Source organism: Pelobates fuscus, chromosome 1 (genome assembly GCF_036172605.1).
Source record: "Pelobates fuscus isolate aPelFus1 chromosome 1, aPelFus1.pri, whole genome shotgun sequence".
NCBI lineage: Eukaryota > Metazoa > Chordata > Amphibia > Anura > Pelobatidae > Pelobates > Pelobates fuscus.
Window position 1 is genome coordinate 446,027,458 of NC_086317.1, and position 10,140 is coordinate 446,037,597.

At 41.6% G+C, this 10,140-nt stretch overlaps 1 pseudogene; it reads right to left on the reverse strand.

Moving 5' to 3' along the window:
• Positions 1 to 3,662: 3,662 nt before the first annotated feature.
• On the reverse strand, positions 3,663 to 4,242 carry LOC134584107 (insulin-like growth factor II-B; annotated as a pseudogene).
• Positions 4,243 to 10,140: the final 5,898 nt, after the last annotated feature.

The following is a 10,140-nucleotide window of genomic DNA, read 5'->3' on the forward strand; positions in this document are numbered from 1 at the left end:
GTCTAGGTGTTAGTCCCCTTGAAACAACTTTTCCATCACTATTGTGGCCAGAAAGAGTCCCTGTGGGTTTTAAAAATCGCCTGCCCATTGAAGTCTATGGCGGTTCGCCCGTTCGCTAACATTTGCGGAAGTTCGCGTTCGCCGTTCGCGAACCGAAAATTTTATGTTCGTGACATCACTACCAGACTGTACTTTTTTACTATGTCCTCTGCCCACTCATGATGCAAATTCAGATTTTGTTGTAGTTTTTTTTTTCTCTAAAAAACTATTCACATCTTTTATTTTCCATTGCCAAATTTAAGACTTCTTTAATGGATGGGATAATTGTAGATTTTTAGTATTTGGGTTTTAAATAGTTGGCTGCAATTAATAAGTGTTTCAATATAATTGATTTGTTATGGGGTAAATTTAGGGGAGGTTTTTTAAATAAAGACATTTTAGGGGTTAGGATTATAATTGAATGTTATTTTTATTTTTTTAATTCTTTATATTTTGCGTGCATGTGATTTACAGACGTTTTGTCAATGCCCCAACAGTAATGACAAAAGAGAGATTAGACATAGCGTTACATTTAGAAGGCATTTGAGTATGTAGCACAGTTTTAAGTACAATATGGATAGAACAAGCCAGTATATTGTATTTCATGTTTTAGTAATAAATGGTTTGTGTTTATGTAAAAATCATGTGGTCTCAGAGTGTGCAAGTTATGTAGATTAATAGCAAAGTGTGCATGCATAAAAGTAATGGCATGGTCGTAGCTGTAACGAAAATTGCTAAAATAGCACTTAAACTACGCTTGTATCAGTATGTTTAATGTAGGAACGTTCTCCAAGTTGTTTAACAGGCTAGTGCGGTTAGACTATGTGATTGTGCCAGCAGTTGAGTGATTATGGTTAGTGCCATTTGTAGCTATGCATCTGAGAATTCGCTGGCATGTGAGGTGTTCTAGATAAAGTAACAGTAGCATGCCTCAGCTGGGTAAGAAAATAAAATCAGTAATACCAAAACATAGTGACCTCATAACATGACATGTACTTAGCATTACTCAGTGACTTCTCGTTTCAGCGTTCTAGTGGAGTTACAGATTTATACAGAGTTAGATAGCCTGTTGCGCAGATCGGCCCAGTTTGGAAGACGGTGTTATAGAGTATTGCGTTAACTACCGTTGCGCTTATGGTGCCAGAGTGTAGTCTTGAGTCGTTTGAGATGACATTGGGGTTACTGACTATGTTCCTACAAGTTGGTCATTATAAAGTGAACCGTGGGACATTAGAGTTTATCCATTAAAACACATTTTTGCCCCCAGTCGGGTGTGTGGGTTGCTTAGGAGAGATCTTACAAACCCCTAGGTAGCGTTGCATGCATGTAGGCCTTGTAGGGGTATTAGGTATATGCGTCGTGCTGTGGGTAGCCACGTTGAGGCTCAGTCGCGCCTCTGTCGCGAGGCAGTAACCAGTGACGCTAGGAGTCAATGACCGTTGCTGGACCAATGTTTTAAATTTGAGAGAAAAAGAAAAGAAAAAACAGGGAGAGCAAACATAAGCGGTGTTTAAACATTTAACCTCCGAATTAGTCTATATTATACTACTGGGGGGGCAACTATAGGTTAATCTGCCATACAGGTCAAAGCATAATTCTTTGCACTCTAAAGATTATTTGATTGATAGCAGATAAGCTCCCCCGGCAAGGTATGTGGTCAAGTCTGCCAAGTCCCATTGAGGGCGAGTCCCAGCTTCTGTTGTCCTTTTGGTTTTAAGTGGTGGCTGCCACATAGGGGTAGGGTGTGAGGCCTTGCGGCACGAACGGAACTGTTTTGGTCGTGTCCCACAAGTGCCTTGGGGATGCTGTGTTCTCTTGGTCTGGTTGGACCAGGGAGTCCTGTGGGAGGCCCAGTGCTCGCAGGAGCAGTGCTGCGTCGCTTAGGTCTCGGATCTTGTGGAATTGGACGGTGAGTGTGCGGGAGGGTCGCCAGTCAATAGGTTGTCTTGACGGAGAAGCGTGGTGAGTGGGCGAAGGGACCTCCTCCATGCCAGGGTGTCGCTTGAGAGGTCATCGAAGAAGCTCAGGGCCATATTTTCAAATTTGAGAGGGGTTTTTCCTCGCAGGGCACCCAGGACTGCCATTTTGGCGTTTGTGTCGGAAGGTGACTATTCTGTCCTGCGAGGCCGCAGTTGGCGCCCTTTGTGGTTTGAGCATCCTAAACAGGTGGTCTGGGTTGACACTGTGGGCTTGGGCGGGTGACAGTATTGTTGTAAATATCCGCTTAACTGCCCGTCGGAGTTCACTTGTGTCCCGGGTGCTGGTTTCAGCGGTGGTTTTAAATGTGGACAGGCGGGCTATCACTCCCTGCAGGTCGCCTCATAGTGCGGAAATGTCTTTGTGTATACAGTTGTTGTGTTCCGTGAGCAGTTTCTTGACGACTGCTGTGGTTACCGGTGCAGAACTGGCGGTGTTCGGTTGCGACAGCCGTCCCAACGCGAGAGCAGGTAAGTATTCCTCCCGGAGAGGTCGTCGGAGCAGCCTCCGTGGAGCGCCGCCATGTTGTCCCCACTCACACTGCGGGCCTGTCTCCACCTGTCTCCTGTGGTGAGCCCGGGGGTGTTTTTTTCTGCGTTTTTTTTGTTTTACGCTCCATGTCTTCAGGAAGTGCACCAAGGATCTTGCGAGTTGAGGGTTTGTTTTGGGGTGTTTTTTCCCGTTTTTGCCTTTCTTAGCTCAGAGCTCCCTTTAAGTGCGTCTGATTGCCTCTGCAATTGTGTTATTTTATTAATTGAATTCCAATATTGTTTAATTAAAGGACACGTCCAAAAAATATGGCCTAAGTACCTCACTTGTCCACAATGTCTCCAACATTTGTTTTAATTTAATCATTTTAATTTGTGTAATTTTGAGGGGGTTAGGTACCATCTCAATAATTTGTAATGGAATTCATAATGAGAGACGCACTGTGTAGTACCTTTCAATGATAAAATAAAAAACATTCAAATCATCCAGATCAAAGGCCAGGCCCAAGTCCCGCTCCCAATGTAGCATGAAGTCTGATTTTTCATTGTTGTTGTTGTTTTCAAAAGTAGAGTAAAAATAGATTTGGTATGTCTCCTTCCCGGATGTGAAAAATAACTTTTTTCTATAAGTGAGAATCATATTGATCTTTTATTCTAATCCAGGTTGAAAACATCAAATTTTAAACTAATCCAATCAATAAATTTTTTGTGAATTGGGGCGTCTGAATTATCTAAATTATTTCTTTTAATTGGTTAAAGGGTATGAATTTATTTTTTTCTAAGATTATCAATATGTTTAATTGAATGAGAGGACCAATATGCTGTATCAAAATTGGGTATATTTGTGGTTAAAATTGATAAGGGAGCTGCTCTTGATAAGATACAGACATATGTTTGGAATACACAAAATATTTGACACAAAATATTCATGAAATCTTTCCAGCCAAAAATCGTGGTCCTGCTTTGGCATCTTTCAATTTGTTCCATTTGTTCTTCGTTGAGATGTAATGTGAAGCTGCAAAGGCACCTAATTTGCCCCAACTGGAATCTATACACTGGGAGGGCATGACCTTAGACCCCTCCCATTCAGAGATGACAATAAGAATATGAAAAGAGAACTTAAAAGCAGTGGAATCCTACTTAGAAAGTGTCCTTGGCTCAATTGAGAGAGGTCTGTGAGGCATGCTGCAGATGGAGAGGTCGCTTCCTTGGTAAGGGGATGGTGTGACATGGCTTGCTCAGATTCTTCAATCTCTTGCACACACCACCGGTACTGGCCCGCACGTACAATGGCAGGAACTCCTCTCCAGAGGTCGTTGAGCAGACTTCTTCTGACAAATGTCATATTTGGAATACTTTGTGTGCAAATGCTTGTGGTACAGCTCCTTGTTCAATGGTGGCATGACCGTGACTGGTCCTTGGCATGTTTCGCACAGTATGTCAACAGGTCTAAGTCACAGCTCTGAAAGAAACACTCCTCAATGGCCCGACTTGGCCTGTGATTGACGCGCTCATTATTCCTGCTGAAGTAGAAGCCTCTGTCTCCACAAACAAACTGTAGCATGTCCACCAGCTCCCCTCCACACAGGGTTTCAGAAGTCCCGTGTACTATAGCGAAATCTAGTGTGTAAGTAAGGAAAGTGAAGAGGACAAGCAGCAGATGGTGAACCAGATTCTCCCTGCAGCTCTGTTCTGCATGTTTCAACAGAGCCTGTGGTGCCGTGCTGGTCGCCGCCATTTAGAAGCTTGAGGCACTGTTTACTGTTGAGGGTAAGCATCAGGTGCTGTAATGGTGGGGACCGGGATAACCCCCACCGGTCCAAAGGGGGAGGTACGGGGCTCCTCCACTGAAAAGCCCACACGGTCCCGCCGAAGAGGTTGGCCGCAACTCCCAGCCGGACCGTCGTTGGGGTCGCAAAACAAGCGGGTCGGAGCACTGCCACAGCTAGCTACCTCAGGGAACTTCACAAGAGTGCCCAGTGACACCCGGGCACCTTCAGGTATCAGCTGAGTTCGAGTTAGCCAATGGGGTATCATTGCCAGAGATTAGACGAGTTATTTGCGAAACTTGTACCCAATGCTGCCGCTCGCCATAGCAGCCAAGCCCCGCCCTCCGATATGCATACTTTTGTTTGTTCGAGAGAGTCAGAGCTGAATATTAGCAGAAACTACCTGTTTTTGTGCAAATTAACACACTCATATAGATGTGCTATATCTATATGCATGCACACTCAAAAGTGTATTATACATACATATTACACACATGCAGTGCACAAATACAGACATGTTTTGCTGTTTGGAATACACAAAATATTGGGATACAAAATATTCAGTACTGACGCGCATGCACAATGGCAGGGACTCCTCTCCAGAGGTCGTTGAGTAGACTTCTTCTGCCAAATGTCATATTTGGAATACTTTGTGTGGGAATGCTTATGGTACAGCTCCTTGTTCAGTGGTGGCATGGCCGTGACTGGTGTTGTGGATAAGTCCAAGATGCGTTCAACCATTTCGATATATTGTTTTATATCCAAAATTACCACATTACCCCCCTTGTCTGCTTGCTTGATAATAATACCAGCATCCTTCTGAAGTGTTTCCAAAGCATGTTTCTCTTTTTTATTCAGATTATTATTTGAAAAAGATATTAGATATTAGGCAAGTATCAGGACCAACTCATCCCAAATCTCAGGTTATCAATCTGTCTTCCTGTATATTAACCCAAGATCAAATTAATGTCTTAGAATGTGGCCTTTCTTTTGTGCCAACAGAAACATGCTTTGGAAACACTTCAGAAGGATGCTGGTATTATTATCAAGCCAGCAAACAAGGGGGGTAATGTGGTAATTTTGGATATAAAACAATATATCGAAATGGTTGAACGTGTCTTGGGTGATGCTGAAACATACAGGGTCTTGAGATTCAATCCCACTAATGAATATCTGACTCAATATAAGGAGATTCTGGACGATGGCCGCAGTGGAGGGTTGCTGTCGGATGAGGAGTATGAATTTATTCTTAATCGTCACCCAAGGACAGCAACCTTCTACTGCTTGCCTAAGATCCACAAGAATTTACAAGAACCCCCGGGACGACCCATCTTCTCTGGGGTTGATAATCTTACACAAAATGGCAGCTTATACATTGACAAAATTTTGGTTGAGACTCTACCGTCGTATATAAGGGATACTAAGCAAGCCTTGAATCTGCTCTCTAATTTTAAATTGTCTCCCAACTCTAACCTTTGTAGTTTAGATGTCGAATCACTTTATTCGTCCATCCCCCATGATAGGGGTTTGGAACATGTAAGATTCTTCCTAAACCAAAGGACCTGTAGGAATGACCTTCATGCAGCTTTTGTGGTGCGCCTTTTAGAATTCATCTCTTCACATAATTACTTCTTATTTAACACCAGATTCTACCACCAGGTGAGGGGTACTGCTATGGGGACGACTTGTGCCCCCTCATATGCAAACCTCCACCTGGGATGGTGGGAACAGCAGATTTTTTCCTCAGATACTCTGAAGGATTATCTCCCTAAGATTCTGTGGTGGGGACGCTACATCGATGATATTTTGATGGTATGGCGGGGGACCCCACAGGAATTTACAGATCTAGTGGGATGTCTAAACCAGAACACCGAAAACCTCAGATTTACATCTGAATATGGAGGGCGTTCAATTAATTTCTTGGACATCACTATCTCTATTAATGATGATGGGACGGTTCATTCTACTCTTTTTAGAAAACCGACAGCTACGAATTCCCTCCTACATTGGAAAAGCTGCCACCCAAGGCCCCTCAAGGTGCGTGGCCTGCAAATATATCTCCAAAGAATCTAAAATAGTGAGTGACAGCACAGGCCAGGGCTCAATAAAAATTAAAAACTTTTTTAATTGTAACACAAAAGGCCTGGTATACTTGCTATCTTGTTCCTGCGGGAAAAAAATACGTAGGTAAGACATTCAGAGCCTTTAAAAAAAGGATTATGGAGCATGTAAGATCCCCTAAGAATCGCCTTGAGACACCCATCTCAAGACACCTCAAGGAACACCATCAGGGTGATCTTAGTAATTTGAAGTTTTGTGGCTTGGAGTGGGTCAAGAGACATCCGAGGCGTGGAGACTATGATCGACTACTAAGACAGAGGGAGTCTAGATGGATTTTTAGGCTTAAGACATCACAACCTCTTGGTCTTAATGAGGGGTTCTCTTTTGCCCCTTTCATTTAATTTAATTTAATGCAATCTAATTGAATTCATTATAATTTGATCCATTCTAACTTACTTTATAATTATGGCTTCTTGTCCCCAGGATATATATGGGGTCTCTTTACATAAACATACTATAATAAATATAATAGCTATCACCAATGGGTCTTTGGACTATGGGGTTTACTGTGGTTTTTGTTTGATATACCTTTAATTTTACCTGCCTGTCTACTACTCTTCAACTCTACTGTATGTCCTTTTCCTTCCCCTCTCCACTTTTTCACAGGCTACTTTTTGCTGCACACTGCTCCTACGCTATTAATCGATTATGCATATTCTAACGAATTTCAGACATCGTGAGTTTTTCTGTGTTATATAAGCAATCTGCCCCCAGGGGGCGCCTGGTGGAATCATCTGAGGACGCAGCTATACTACTGTGCTGAAGGGCGCTGCGCGCATGCGTGGCAAAATTCTTACACGCATGCGCAGCCTCTCTTGTGATCTGGCTAAGTGCCGATCTCGGGGACCTCCCACCGCCGAATCACATTGGCGGTTGAAACAGTGACGCAGCCCACCAATTCAAAGTGGGTTTTGGCGCCAGGTCTATTTAAGGAGAAAGGGGTAAGGGGATTTTCCTTGTCTACTCGTGCCCTTGAGAAAGGCGATTATTATCGCCGAAACGCGCGTCGGGCTGTGGGCTTTTTTGCTGGCTGAGTGTTTTTTTGTTATATATACTTTAAATTCATCTATCTACCTCTTTCTGTCCTTTCCATTTACTCATTTTTTATTTAAAGGGCTATTATACTCTGAGTGAGTTTAATAATCAATAGGATTTTGAATTATGACATAGAAATTAGGCATATAGAAGATCTATAGGTTATTTTCTATCCATGACTCTATCTATCTGGATTAATCTAGGTATATTTCAGCTAATTTTTATCATATTATGAATTGATACTTTTGCTACTTTTGTTGCTACACTTTCTATTAGCCACTCTGTTACTTTGAGTAACTTACTTGCAAAGTATCAATCTACAATACAACGTCGTCACTAGTTTATGTTAAACTGAGCTGGATTATATTTCTCAGTATTTTTCCATACCTATAAGTTAAGCAGTCTGGTATTTTAGACACTTGGTGTTTAGTTTTTAATATATTTACTATTAAATCTTTATTATTTTCATACCTTGTCTGAGATATAGTCTTTTCTGCAAGGTTTTAAATAGTGCTCTACTGGGGGTACTGGTTTTGATGGGATTTGTTTTCCGTTTAGGGATGCTTCTCCCTCATTTCCTTATTTTTTGTATTTTCTGTATGGTCTAGGGTTAAGCCCTTTTAGTACCCCTGTAAACCTCTTTGTACTTTTTGCCGGATAGTCTTCTGGCTGAGAGTACTGTGCGTATATTCCTTTCTATATAGGTTAGTATAAAAATCCCTGATTCTTCTTCTTTTTACTTTTTATTAAAAGGTCAAGGAAGGTGATGTTTTTTGCTGTCAGAGGTTATTGTGACTTTAATGCTGAAAGAGCATACATTCAAAAATCCAAAGAGAGATTGTAAAATATCCATAGAACTGTTTCAAATTATAAAAACATCATCTATGTATCGCCACCAGTAAATGGCATGTTGCCTGTTTGTTATGATAAATGGGTGATTTGGAATTTCACTGAAATTTTAACAATATCTAAAGATATCAAAAGACAAAGTAGGGACTATTTTGTTTTATGGTAAAGCCTGAGGTTGACAAAAATTGACATAGTACACAGCAAGAAACACTGGTAAATGTAACATATACTCATATATAAGCAAGAGCAAATAGTTATAGAGTCATACTCAAACATGCTTAAAACCTAACAAAGGTATCCAGTCATTATCACTAACCTTGGAAGGATTGTCATGGAAGAAAAGATAATCAGGAACTAAGAAACATATTTCACCTCCCTCACCAGCACCGCCTCTTTCAAACTTTAAATTCACCAACTTACCCCACATCACCTCCCCCATATAATAACCTCACCACTGTCAGTTTTGCATTCCCTGTCACTGAAAAGATTGACAAATCAGAAAAGATATAATTTGTGCACAAAAATTTCTTCCTGTCTGACAACGTTTCCTCCCACACCTGATCCCATTTCCTCACACTTTTATTTGATTTCTCTCATCTGTGACTATGCCATTTTTGACTTAAATCTTCAAACTCTTTCTTTCCTCTGGCATTTTCCCCTTGTCCTTCAAACATGCACTGATTGCACGCATACTAAAAAGCCTTTTCTTGACCCAGATGCTTCGCCAAGTTATTGTCCATTTTCTCTTCTTCTACTTGGTTCCAAGTTCCTTGAAAGGCTTGTTTATAGCCAACTTATAGACCAGTAGTGCCCAAAATGTAGTTCCCCGGATGTTGTAGACAAAAAATTTTGCATGACAAAGCTTCATGGAAGCTATAGTTTTGAAACACCAGGTAGGTACCTTTTGGGCATCCCTGTTATAAGCTATCTGCACTCGATCTCCTTACTTGACCTTCCGCTCCCAACATTCCACAGAGACTTTCCTGACCAAAGTGACCAATGACTTAGTTACAGCACAAACCAAATGCCATTATTCACTATTTATTTATTCTTCCTGATCTTTTTCCATTTTTTTGACACTGATTACCACTCCCTTCTCCTTCTTCACAACCTTGGCTTTAGTGATACCACTTTCTGGTTCTCTTTCTACCTGCCTATCTACTGTCATGACTCTCTAGATGCTACCACACGTGTATCAATTCTGTGTGTCAGTCCTGCATCATTTTGACACAACTGATCCTATGCCGAGCATCATTCTGGTGTCAGTAAAGCCACGGGATGCTTCTACTCACACGCTATTTGTTTGCTCCAAGACCTGACATCAAGCCAGTATGTGTCAATTAAATGACACAGGCGTAATTTTTGAAGCAGGCCAATGGTAGTCTATGTGGGTCTATTTAAAGCCACTCTGACCACTCCTCCTCACCCTGTAGTGGTTTCTGTTACCTGAGTGTGCATTTTGACTAGTTTTTATTTGGCTCTGATCTTTGAAACCCTTGACTTTGACTCCCTTTACTCATTCTCCTGATTTTCTCCAATCCTTGACCTGTCTCATTTTACTCTTGTCTGCTTGCTGACTGTACTGAGCCCGGTCAGTCTAAGGAGTAGTAAAACTTTTTTTGTAGTATAGGACATTTGTTACTTTCTGACTAGCGAGTTGGTGTGTTGATCTTTGAAAACTACTCCTTAAATGTCTCCTTCTCTGGTTCCTCCTTCACCTCTGTAATTCTGTTGGGGTTCCTCAAGACTCTGTACTGGGACTTCTTCTTTTCTCAATTTACACTAATACTATACGTGGTGAGCTAATATCTTCCTATGGCTTTCAATATCACCTGTACGCTGATGCTACCCAGATTTTACCT